Genomic DNA, 13,802 nt, shown 5'->3' with positions numbered 1-13,802 from the left:
TTCTGATGAGAGCAAACTTTTTTTTGCTAAACTCAGTACTTTGTTTATGACACGTTTCATTTGCATTAGCAGCGGTTGGATATCCATTTCAATATTGGCATGGCTATTGCCATAATTGTGACATTTTTATGAAAATAATTAATGACATGCCCACCAGCTTTGGATGGCTTTATCAATTACAGACCTATCTAGCAAACAGAGAAATGAATTCTGACTGCATTATAGGTCAATCAAGTCATTTGGCATCCAATTCACAGCCAAACACACAGTCATCTCGGAAACTTCACTTTTGATTGATGTCAGAGCAATTTTATGAGGAAGTCTTGACCACTCTAGGGAATGTAATCATATGAGAATTTAGCTGTTTGCATTTATTAAAATAAAAAATAATCCTAAACTAAAGCTCCATTTTAAATCATTGACAGCTTCTCTTTTTGTTGTTTAAGCAGACCCATGTGAGGGCCATATTTTATTCATAAGTCTGGAAAGTGTGCCACAGAGAAGGCTAGAGCTTGTATACTCAATGGGTGGATGGCGCTCATAAAAGATTTACCAGCTCCTCTCAGAAAGAAGAGTTCCGACATGTTGTTTTTAATTATTTCATTTCACCTCGGAAGTTTGGGAAAAATGCACTTTGTATCCCAGAAATTGATTTTTATGGTGCACTCCACTGACCTGTATCTCCATTTATTAAATATATGAGCTAAGAGACGGTTTGTCTTATCTAACCTGGTCTGACTGGTTTGCCTCTGCAAGACTCCTACCTGACATATTTTTGGACAGCATCCTAGGTAGCTGAAGGGAGAGAATCCCTGTGTCTTTCAATATGCCAGCAGCTTCAGAAACGTTGCTTATAGGAACTATTATCTTCACATTGGTTAGAAAAAACATGTCAGTGTTTAAACATCAGGGGCAAAAATGGAGTCAGAAACATTTGGGGTTGGCACTACTGATAACGTTCTCTCAGAAATGATCATGAATCTCTCCTAATATTCATATCAGAATATCCAATAGTTTAAAAGGTGACTAGTAAGGTATAAAGCAGATAGGAATTTTGAATTATACATCAAATTAAAACATTTCTTATTTAAATCTCATCCCACAGCATCAGGGACATGTTATTTAAGTGGTACCTCATTATTGTTGCACCATGACAAGCATATATTTTTTGCATATAGTATTTTTTTCAATCAGAGTTTCCAAGTTGTCACTTTTTGGAGTCTGAAATGAATGGTATTAGTTTTTGGTTTTGATCTTCACAAAAATACATTTAAAAAAGTGTTACCTTTGATGTTAGCAATAATTCCAATGCAGTCACATCTAAAATATACAACATAGTATTAAGACTCTCTATACTTCCTCTGTTTTAGTGTGCCACCATAGGAAATAGCTGAGGCTATGACTCATAATCAACATCTCAGAAACAATGTTTTAAGTATACATTATATCAATGCTTTTATCTTCATTTGTATCTCTTCTGTTATGATCTGATTAAATCCTGGGCAAATAGAGATGCTATATTAATTATATTGTAACAATAATGTCTGTGAATGACACAAAACATAGAGCTAATTCGAATCATATGCAAGATTTTAGACTGCTATATTCTCATTGTCTTGACAACTGTATTTTTTCCAGAGGCCAAAAAAGCTAACAGGAATCTAAGCTCCTTTATATACAGTACTTTTCACAACACCAATTATCTAAGGAGAAGCAACTCTTAGTATCTCTCTCTGTCTCTCTGTCTCTCTGTCTCTCTGTCTCTCTGTCTCTCTGTCTCTCTCTCTCTGTCTCTCTCTCTGTCTCTCTCTCTCTTCTCAAAACAAGCAAAGACCTTCCAATTCAGGAGGGCTTTTGTGACAGCGACAGAATACATTTTACAATTCACTGCAAAATTATTGACAATTCAGTCACTGCTAAATTATTAGTGTGCCGAATTATAATCCACTCAATTTGAGGTAAGCAGAAGTGATGATTGAGGTGACATTGGCAGGTCAAAGGTGGCCTCATCTAGTGAGAGCATCTGTCCACAGCACAATGGAAATTCAGCGGAAATGGTTGCCATGGTGCCAGGGATGTGTTGCAGTCATGAAACACAGGTGGCCATCGAAGGCTGGGCGAAAACCTCTCCAGCTTGGCAGTGGGCTGGACGGATGGGGGTATGGAGAGGTAAAGTGAAAGTGGTACTCTCCAAAGCTGCAGCGGCCTCCAGGATTTTGGTGTTCAAACATGTGCACTTGGCAGAAAGAATGAATCAGCCTACCAAGTACATTAAAAAAACATATTTCTGTACCGTATGAGTCATCCAGTTGAGTTCCCTTCAGTTTCACATATTCAGCATCAGTTTATTGATTACCGTAAATCAATATGAGTCACACTGTGAAGGAATCGTTTACTTTTATCTTATTCAGAAACCTCAGGACACCAGTTTTGATTGAATAGGGCCCTAAATAAAAAATAATTCATTGTACCTCACAGCCAGTGGCGTTGGTAGAAAAATAAGCATTGATTTCTTATAGTAGCTTTAATCTGAAAGGACTTCCCTATATGAGAGCCATTATGTTGAGGCTATACCAACGGACTCCATTGATTCATTCCGGCTTTTGAAACGGCAGCTCATGCTTTTCATCTATGCCGAAACGCTCAGTCAATTTGATAGCTTCTGCCACTGTTCCAGGTTTTATACTTGTTTTTTTCGTTCTGTCTGAGTGACGCCAATGGAACACTGCCTGAATGTCCGTCAGATGAATGTACAGTGACATGTTCTCAATACTATCACGTCCTTTCTCTCTCAGTATGGGATTGAAACTGTCCCATCTTATTTTCTCTGTTTCACTGAAGACTCAAGAAAGACAACTTGTTTACTTGATCCTGCTGTATTCTGATAAAGGCAATGAAGTATTCTGATAGATACAAGCACATAGCTACATATTATATACGTTATTTTATATATTCAGTGTAACATTCATACTAACGGAGGGTGATCACAGGCTAAAAGTAGCTCTGTTGTGTAAAACAAATCTTTCAACAATAAAGCGTTTAAAACCTTCATAACTGAAGATTGACACTTAGCCCTCACTGGCTATTGGCAGTGGTGTGTTCTGGCATCCTTGCAGCCTACTGCTGAGTCTCTGTCCCTGAGCTGCAGTACAGGGTCAGAGCTGGAGATGGCCACCTGAGCTGTGTGTAAAGTGGGCTGTAAATCACAGAGGTGTGTGTGTGTCTGTCTGTTTGTGTGTCTGTGTATTTATGTTTTGGCTGTAAATCACAGAAGATGATATGTATGTGTGTGTGCATTGGTTTCTCCATGTATGTGGGGAGGCACTTCCTTGGTGTGTATGCAGCTTTGTGTATTCTACATTATGTGTATGTGTGAGTAGGTATGGACCTGTACGCATAACTTTGCATGTGTTAGGGGCGATGTATGCGCACTTGCTTTAGCGTGTGTTTGTGTGTGTGTGTGTGTGTGTGTGTGTGTGTGTGTGTGTGTGTGTGTGTGTGTGTGTGTGTGTGTGTGTGTGTGTGTGTGCGTGTGTGCACAGGTCACCCTGGAGCTGCCAGACCAGATGTGCAGGAGACTGGATTGGGTGGAGTGATGAGTGGCTCCCTCGCTGACTCTGCAGACTTGGAACAATGCACACAGGTCTCTCCGACTAATGAGCTCCTATAAAGAGAGTAGCCACTCTGACTAGATTTTCAATCAGGACCCCCATCATATCATGGGGCCAAGGCTTTTTATCCTCTTACTGGCATCGGACCAAAGAACCTGACATAAAATGCAAAACAGAATAGAGTACCGTGGGCGTCTGCAGCAGTGTTTGTGTCACAGGGTGAGAAGTGACAGGTTCCTTGGATCTTGGTGGAGCAGGCATTGTGAGGTAGAAGCCAGACAAAAGGAGCAGTTTGATCTATGCATGGATTTGAAGAATAGGCTATTCATTTTCAGATTTCCATGAGACATTTCAAGGAGCAAGAGAATTATATAATTGTTTGAATTAGTTCACTGTTTTGGAAAGCCCTGTTCCCGCACGACCTACTGAAGTTCACTCAACACATTAAACATAGGATACTGAAACAGCTCACATACCTCTAAGAGCAAGGTACATAATCTGCGTTATTCCTTTCGCTACAACATTTTGAGTCTAAACAAAAACCATGCTTATCGCAACATGGACCAAAAATATAAGAGACAGCATCACTAGCTGTGGATGGTAGCCAATACTTAATCACAGGGAGTTACATTGGATGTTTATTTAATCATCCAGTTAAGCATAAATTAACAAGAATAGACTGACGAGGTTCAGAAGAAAGGTCTTTGTTTCTGATCATTTTGAGCCTGTAATCAAACCCACAAATGCTGATGCTCCAGATACTCAACTAGTCTAAAGAAGGACAGTTTTATTGCTTCTTTAATCAGTACAACTGTTTTCAGCGGTGCTAACATAATTGCAAAAGGGTTTTCTAATGATCAATTAGCCTTTTAAAATGATAAACTTGGATTAGCTAACACAACGTGCCATTGGAACACAGGAGTGATGGTTGCTGATAATGGGCCTCTGTACGCCTATGTAGATATTCCATAAAAATCTGCTGTTTCCAGCTACAATAGTCATTTACAACATTAACAATGTCTACACTGTAGTTCTGATCAATTTGTTGTTATTTTAATGGACATTTTTTTTTGCTTTTCTTTCAAAAACAAGGACATTTCTAAGTGACCCCAAACTTGTGAACAGTAGTGTATATGGAGCTTGCCCACAGCACAATCACTACCATTTTTGAACATGGCGGAACATCACACCCCTGAACAGCAGCTTCATGCTCGTGGAAGAGAAATAAGAAGATGTGTAAGAATGTGTGGTGGTGGTGGTGTTAGGGGAAGACATAATAGAGGAAGAGGTAGAAGACAAAGAATAAGAGTCCCCATGGTCTTACAATGGAAGAGGCTGGTCGGAGGGTGCAGGTCCACAGTGTCATCAATTGTGCAATCCGTAGGGAAAACAGGTAAATAGATACTCGTTCTTTACTTTTGTTACAGCATTTCATTCACAACAATACAGCAACTATTGTAAAGGTTTATGCAAGTCTGAAAATCACAATGTACCGTAAGATATGTATGAGGAATATACAGTAACATAGTACAATTTGAAAATAATCTGTAACATGATCTATTTGTGAATTCTACAGTACATGTCATATATAGGACTGCACAACAACCTCATGCTGGTGGCAGAGAAGCAGTATTCAGCCATCAGAAAGAACAAGACGTTTGCAACATGGTCATAGCCAACAATTCCATCAGGTTAAGGGAGATCCAAAGTGATATCATAAATGACAACAATATCTTCGCAAATATCAATTCTGTCAGCATTTCCACTATGGACAAAGTTCGGGGGAAAAAATCAAATGACTATGAAACAACTCTACAAGGTGCTATTTGAGAGGAATAGTGACAGAGTGAAGGAGCTTCGGTACCAGTATGTCCAGGTAAAGCATTTGTGTGCACATGGTATATTGTACAGGGAGTTTTACTGTACTTCAATGATGCCTGTATGTACTTCTTGAAGTCGTAGATACCCGTAAGAACATAAAACATTTCTACTTTACTAAACTGTTTGATTCTAGAATAGGCTATGTAAAACTGACTTTATATTTTGTTTCTGTGTTACTACATAGAGAATAATGGAGCTGGAAGGAAGGACATGAAATGACCCACATTCTTGTTTTTGTGGAGAAGGCTGGGTTCAATCTGGCCAAAGGCAAGAGGCGTGGCTGCAATCTCATTGGACACCGAGCCACAATTGGCACACCAGACCAACGTGGGGGCAATATTACAATGTGTGCTGCCATTTCTGAGAATGCTGTGAGCACGCATGTTCCACACATTGGGCCCTATAACACCCAACTTCTCCTGGCCTTCCTAAATACACTTTACAGAGATCTAATACCAGAACACGAAAGAGGTTTAGTTAGACCAGATTTGCCAAATTATGTAATTGTGTGGGATAATGTCAGCTTCCACCAAACCAACATTTTTAGGGAATGGTTTGCTGCGCATGAAAGGATAACAATGGAGTTCCTTCCACCATCCTCCCCATTCCTGAATCCGATAGAAGAGGTTTGTTCAGCATGGAGGTGGAAAGTATATGACTATCGGGCACAAGATCAGATGTCTCTGTTAGATGCCATGAATGCTGCTTGTGAGGACATCACAGGCGATCATTGCAGGATATTTTTCCCCCCAGTGCATCGCAAGGGAAACATCAGATGTGATGTTGAGGAAAATCTCTGGCCAGACCAACAAGAGTGACACGATGTCCACCAAGAAGATGGGAACTTGTAGTGTTACGTACTGTGAGAAGGTACAATTTATTGTTTTTTACAGAACTAGGTTTTTTCATTGCTGCGTTTTTTTTATTTTTTTTGTTGCATGGATGTAATTTTGTGGCAAATTTTCTCGTCACTATATATGACTTTACATGTAAGAAATATGTAAAAATGAACATGCAAATGTGAATTTTCTGTTTACATGCTACAAAAATAAATCTACTGTATACATACAAATGTGCATATCCTTTAACTGTGTACTGCAGTATTGTACAGTACTGACTTTTCCCAGTAAACTTTTACCTACTGTTGACATTGGGATCTAAAAAGCTCTGTGTGATACACAATAGCATTCAGCTCGACACAACTGACATTCTGGTATAGTACAGTAAGCAGTCAGTGTCAACAAAAAAGTAGAACAAAACTGACATTTGTATATAACAAACATTCCCAGGGTTGACTGACATGGTGAAAAAACATCTTAACTTTTTGACCAGTACAGCTCATACGATGACAAAAAAAACATTTCCTTTTGGTGGCATTGGCCAATTTACTGACACAATAACTAGGTTTTGAAGCATGAATTATATGTTTTGGGTGAGTTACTACATTTTGTGGACATGCAGTAGAGTTGTGATGTCCTATAAAACAGTTGTGACAATTGCACTTACAGTTTAGAGAATGTTAAGACTGTTTAAAAATTGCCAAAGCGATTGAGAAACTGTAAAAGAGGGTCAATATTTTTTTACCTGCCTTGTCGTTTTCAACCCCAGGAAGACAGTAACATGCTATTCTACAGCCCCTAGGAGCAGCGTAGGCATTAACGCTGGCTGTTAAACTTAAAGGTTGATAATGATGAAAGTTCTGCTCAAGAGGCGGTTATGAATGCTAATCCGCTCATGCTTCCAATCATAGCCTGCTAGCAATATCATCAAATATTCATTTTCACAGGAACCCTATTATGTGTGTTGGTGCAAAATCCTCAGCCTCTTGGAGAGGTACAAAGATAGATTCATATACCCTACAGTGCTCCTCTGCCATATTGTGTACCTGTCAGGGAAATTACAAAGGCTCTGTGCTTGTGTCAGATTTCAAACATCTAACCTTTCCATTTTAGATTTGTTTTGCACTTTGCAGTGCTAAATATCAGAGTTGCCCCCCTGTATCTTACAAGCATGCTGTTTTGATCTCAAAGGTTGTGATATATGCTTTGTTTAATAATTTATGAATAGGAGGATGTTTCTCTCAAGCCCTGTTCACAAGGCTAAAAAACGACAGTCCTGAAAATTTCAGGGGTCTCCTGGAAGATGAGATATTTTCCTTTGTGAATGACTGATGCATTGTGTGGGAGTTTTCCCCTTGTACTTGTGCAAACCTCAGTGGTTTAACTGTTGCCATGGCCTTTTGACTGCTCAGGATAAACTAGAATTACCTCATTAGAGGTCTAGCATATGGAGCTAGCAACCTGCAGGACTTTTACAGAAGAATCAACAAGAGTGACCTTCTCACTGTTTATATGTCTCGTCATGACTAATTAGGCAGGCAAAAAAGTCTGGAAACCTCAACTTAGCCATGAGGAACCTTCTTACACCGGAGCTACACAAAACACTGAAACTACCGTAAACCTGATTCTAGGCCAGGCTAGAATTACTTCAGCTCCACAAGAAGCCCCCACCATAGTAGAATAGACAGAGCAACAGCAACACAAGCCCCGTGGCTGTTGATTTAAAGAATGGGACCCAGAGAGAGCAGAGACGCTGGCGTACATCACACTATCATCATATTGAACTCCCACAGCTGCTACTACTGGGACACTGAGAGGGAGGGGAGAGAGTGACTGTGTTCTACCCAGAAAGAAGAGAATAGAGGGAGGACAGAGAGATGAGAGGACTCCGTCTAATCTGCGGAAGGCAACAGACCAAACACTCGAAGACAGCATATGTGCGAAAGGCCACAATGAGACTGTTAGTTTTTCTTGCATTACACTATCTCTAAAATAAGCTTCTCAGAAGTTCATATCATATTCCCTTTTAAATGTTACTGTATGTGCTGTGAAATTCATCCACCTGTCTGTTATCTATTGATCCTAAACTGGTTCGACATTGATGTTTATATCTGTACAAACTGTATATCAACACATTTATAATTAATTGATCTCTTTGTGCATAGACTATCATCTCTCTGGTTTGTGATACCAACATCATAGCAGCCACTGAACCTGAAAGGCTTGCATTGTATATCCTTCTTCTTCAGCTAAATAGACCAGAGGATTTGTGCCGTCAATAGATATGGCCTATAGCATTCCACAAGGGTCAAAACACTTAACCCGCTGCCTGTATTGTCTTGCAATTTATCTCTTAGTAATGTATTTGGAAGTATTAGTTGAAAAGGCGATCGTCTCTTCAGCTGCCCCAGAGGTGTGGTGGGTACTAATTGAAGTGTAAGTCTCAAGTGTCCATCACTAAAATGAGCTAGCTGAAAAAACCCATCAACTCAACACTGATAGTAGTACAGTGCACGGCTGACCAAAACAGAATCAATCAACCCACACCGCAGATGGACTTTCTTTTCGTTTTCAATCCTCTAACAGAAAAGACAGGATTAGATAAGTAATAATCTGCGATCAAAAGGATTATCTTCCTATGGGAGTGATATCTGTGAGTTTTGGAGGTGATGCTGAGTCTGATCCATTGCCACAGATCCTACTGCAGTAAAGGCAGATGTTTGTTGGAGCAGAGGGGAGGCGGGGTGGACACTGTGCATAACTAATGCCCTGGCATTTCATCCTTCATTGCCTTTTTGTCTTGTCATCTTCTGTTTGGACGAATGCTATGTTTCTTTTCTCCTCTTTTGCATCGCCTTTGTTACAGAAAGGTGTAAGAGGGAAGCTAACAATTGAAGCTATTTCTAGACAGAGGAAGAGACCTTGAATATAGGCTACAATTCTACAAAGGATGTTCAATTTAACTAACAGGGGAAATCAACAGCTGGGATCCATCTTTTCTCCTAAGAGTGCATTCTGCAGGGCATGCTCACAAGTCTGCAAATTAACAATTTAAGATAAAATAAAATAAAATAGTGTCAGTCATATGCTTCACAAACAACAGGTGTAGACTAACAGTAAAATGCTTACTTACGGGCATTTCCAACAATGCAGAGAGAAAGACAATGGAGAAATAATAGAAAAGTAAGCCGTTCTCCCCTCAGCAGCCTCCACTGATATGTACATATAACTAGGAGGCATAGAGTGACTAGGCAACAGGATAGATAATTCCTCTGACACCGCCTGGTATAGAGGTACTAGATGTCAGGGAGCTCGACCCCAGTGATGTACTGGGCTGTACGCATTACACTCTCTAGTGCCTTGCGGTTGGATGCCAAGCAGTTGACATACCAAGCAGTCATGCAGCCAGTCAAAATGCTCTCAATGGTGCAGCTGAATAACCTTTTGAGGATATGTAGGCCCAGGCCAAATCTTTTCAACCTCCTGAGGGGGAAGAGACGTTGTTGTGCCCTCTTCACGGCTGTGTTGGTGTGTGTGGACCATGATAGATCCTTAGTGATGTGGACACCGAGGAACTTGAAGCTCTCGACCCGTTCCATTATAGCCCTGGCAAATGTGAATGGGGGTATGCTCAGCCCTCCATTTTCTGTAGTACACAATCAGCTCCTTTGTCTTGCTGACATTGAGGGAGAGGTTGTTTTCCTGGCACCACACTGCAAGGTCTCTGACCTCCTCCCTGTAGGCTGTCTCACCGGTTTCAGTGGTCAGAAAACGTAATAATGGTGTTGTAGTAGTGTGCGGCCACACAGTCGTAGGTGAACAGGGAGTACAGGAGGGGACTAAGCACACACCCCTGAGTGGCACCAGTGTGGAGAGCATTTCATGGCTACAGATGTGAGTGATATGGGGCGACAGTCATTTAGACAGGTTACTTTGATGTTCTTGGGCATAGGGACTATGGTGGTCTGCTTGAAACATGTAGGTATTACAGACTGGGTCAGGGAGAGTTCGATAATGTCAGTGAAGACACTTGCCAGCTGGTCAGCGCATGCTCTGAGTACACATCCTTGTAATCAGGCCTTGTGGATGTTAACCTGTTATAGTGCTTACTCACATTGGCTGCGGAGAGCATGATCACACAGTTGTCTGGAACAAATGGTGCTCTCATGCATTGTCCAGTGTTGCTTGCCTCGAAGCAAGCATAGAAGGCATTTAGCTCGTCTGGTAGGTTTGAGTCACTGGGCAGCTCACGACTAAGTTTCCCTTTGTAATTCATGATAGTTTGCAAGCCCTGCCACATCCGAAGAGCATCAGAGCCGGCGTAATAGGACTCCATCTTAGTTCTGTATTGATGCTTTGCCTGTTTGATGGCTTGTCGTTTGGTCAAAGTGGGATTTCTTATAGGTATCTGGATTAATTGTAATTACTTCGCCACTATGGCCTATTTATTGCCTTACCTCCTTACTCCATTTGCACACACTGTATACAGGTTTTCTATTGTGCTATTGACTGCACGTTTGTTTATCCCATGTGTAACTCTGTGTTGTTGTTTTTGTCACACTGCTTTACTTTATCTTGGCCAGGTCGCAGTTGTAAATGAGAACTTGTTCTCAACTGGCCTACCTGGTAAAATAAAGGTGAAATAAATAAATTAAATAGTGTCCCGCTCCTTGAAATCGGCAGCTCTAGCCTTTAGTGCAGATATTGCCTGTAATCCATTGCTTCTGGTTGGGATATGTACGTACGGTCACTGTGGGGATGATGTCGTAGATGCACTTATTAATGAAGCTGGAGACTGGTGTGGTAAACTCCTCAATGCTACCCCCAATGCCAAGGAGAATTATGCAGTTTGTATTCAGTCTGTGTGTGTGACAGAAAGCCAGCCAAAGCTAGAGCGATCCTCTCTCTTGAAAGACAATCATACATTTTGCCACGGTGTGTGCACACCCACAGGTAGGCCTAATATGTAAGCAGTTATTAAAGCTTACACCCATATATGATAATGACACGATAAACCGAGATCGCAGTTAAATTCATGTTTCTTTTCATGTTCCCTTCAACTGCCCTTGGAACATAACATTTAATCTCCTATTATGTATTCTTCTGTAAATACTGCCAGTCTACATTATTTCACGACTTTTTATCATATATTTAAAAATACTTAAACACATGTGAAACCTTTAATACACTGATTAATGTTCTGTGGTATATTTCCGCCCCAAAAATAGTAGTGGATCAGTGGATCAAATGTGTTTTGTATACACACAGGCCTACGCGTGATTGAAATTCCCAATCAACCATTCATCTGCATTAGGCAGGTTTCCTTCTTGTCTGATGCAGGATAACTGAAACAGATTGAGAGAGCTAGTGCACACTGCATTGCTAATGGCTCTGAATGAAAGACGGCCCTGTGCTGCTGACCCTTCCATGTAACAGGAACACGTCCCGGCTCAAGCAAAGCGATGGGGAGGACAGATCAATATAGAGACTCTCTAAGGCATCAGTCAAGACCAACCTCCTCCTATTGACTAAATGTTACCCAGGAATAGAATCAAATAGCTAGCATGGTGAGGATGGCTTCCACATCTAATGGAGTTCTAATGGTTTGCACCAATGTTGCATTCAATCCAATTAGCTTATTGCACAGTATGAAGGATTTCATATATTGTATGCTATGGCCAATGTATTGCCATCATTTAGCATATTTTCTGCAGCTTCACGTGTTACTATTCTGCTAATAAAGTGAATGATGTTGTATTACTTTCCCAGAATTGGAGGCTGGCAAAATGATTGGCCACACCTCCATTGCAACCCACTGAGATTCAGGTGAATACCAATATGCCAGCCTGAAGATAAAATTATAATATTAGCACCCCACACCGTTAGACAATTGTAACTCACAGCATGAAGGTTCTTAGAGTCTGACCTGCTCATTATTTTAGCTGTGTTGGTACAATGACAGTGCATTGTTGTAGGTCCCTGGACACTCAATTAGATTGGCAAAAGGGACATTTTCCAAAGATGACAACAGGTCATGGGCCAATTTTGAAATGGCAACACAACAAACACACTTTTCTGTGAGCTCCCCACTGTATTTCACAGCAATATTTAAAACCTGTAATTCCTGATGGCAATAACTAAGGTGAAGGTTCAGAGAAAATGTCACGGTGAGGGCAGGATAATGTCCCAGAGTCATGATCTACATATCGCTGTCTGAAGAAATGTTGCTGCTGAATATCTGATGCTCTTTGCTCTAAGTTAACTCGGGCGCTTAGGCACGGGTGTGCCTGGGTGGGCCTGGACCCACCTACTGGGGAGCTAGAACCACCCAATCAGATTGAGCAAAGAAATAAATTATGTATGCTCTCAACTTGTCAGTGTTCCAAATTGGACATTATTTTTCTTTTTGCCTAAACATGCAAACACCATCAGATAGAATTCATACTGTAGCTAGCAGTGCACTGGAATCACATTCACTCCCATGGGATGGGTAGTCAGAAATAAGCAACTGAAAGCCACACCCCCAATAAGCCACGAATATGACTGCATTGAGGCATATGCCACTATGCTTCTATGGCTATATGCACCATGCCACTGCCTACTTCATTTGTTCTTTTAGCAAACAAGGCAGGTCATAATCCAGTGCCTTCAGCTTTAATTAGCTTTAAAAATGCAAAATGTTCTCTCAGCCTCAGGGCAAAATGTGTAGAATAGAATGAGATTAGCTATAAAACTGCACATTTTCCTCTCTGCACCATGGCAAAATGTGTACAATTGTAGGAAATACAATTGAAAACAGTAAAAGTTTTGCTCAGCCTCATGGCAAGATATGTAGAATAGCATGAGGTTAGCTATAAAACTGCAAATTCTTCTCTTTGCCCCATGGCAAAATGTGTAGAATTTCAGGACGTTACCCAGCTAACACGGTGGATCTGGGCTGATTCCGGCTGAGAGTCGGGAACTCGGCTGATAGTCAGACTCGGCCGACGTCATGTGGAGTGAGTCTGGGCTGCCTTCGATAGTATTACTAATTGCTAGGATGCGGGGATTGAGCTCGGGCCAATTCCGGGGAGAGTTATCTGGCCCAAATGTACATATTACTTGGGGTTCGGGCCGATTCCGGTGTGAGTTATCACGCCCAAATGTATTACTTGGGGCTCGGGCTGATTCCGGGGAGAGTTATCTGGCCCAAATGTATTATAAACCCAGGGTCGTTACCAGTGTAATGAAACAGGCAGGGAGCAGGTCTCGAACCCTCGACCTCCTAGCCCGAGGTCCGGCGCGCTATCGACTGTGCCGCAAAAGCATGCTCGAGCGGCAGAGTCGATTTCCGCGCTTATAAACCCAGGGTCGTTACACTATATATTACTTGGTGCTCGGGCCGATTCCGGTGTGAGTTATCTGGCCCAAATGTATTGCTTGGGGCTCGGGCTGATTCCGGTGTGAGTTATCTGGCCCAAATGTATATATT

The sequence above is a fragment of the Salvelinus alpinus genome, chromosome 32 (assembly GCF_045679555.1).
Source record: "Salvelinus alpinus chromosome 32, SLU_Salpinus.1, whole genome shotgun sequence".
Lineage (NCBI taxonomy): Eukaryota > Metazoa > Chordata > Actinopteri > Salmoniformes > Salmonidae > Salvelinus > Salvelinus alpinus.
Note: the sequence above shows the minus strand (reverse complement) of the source record.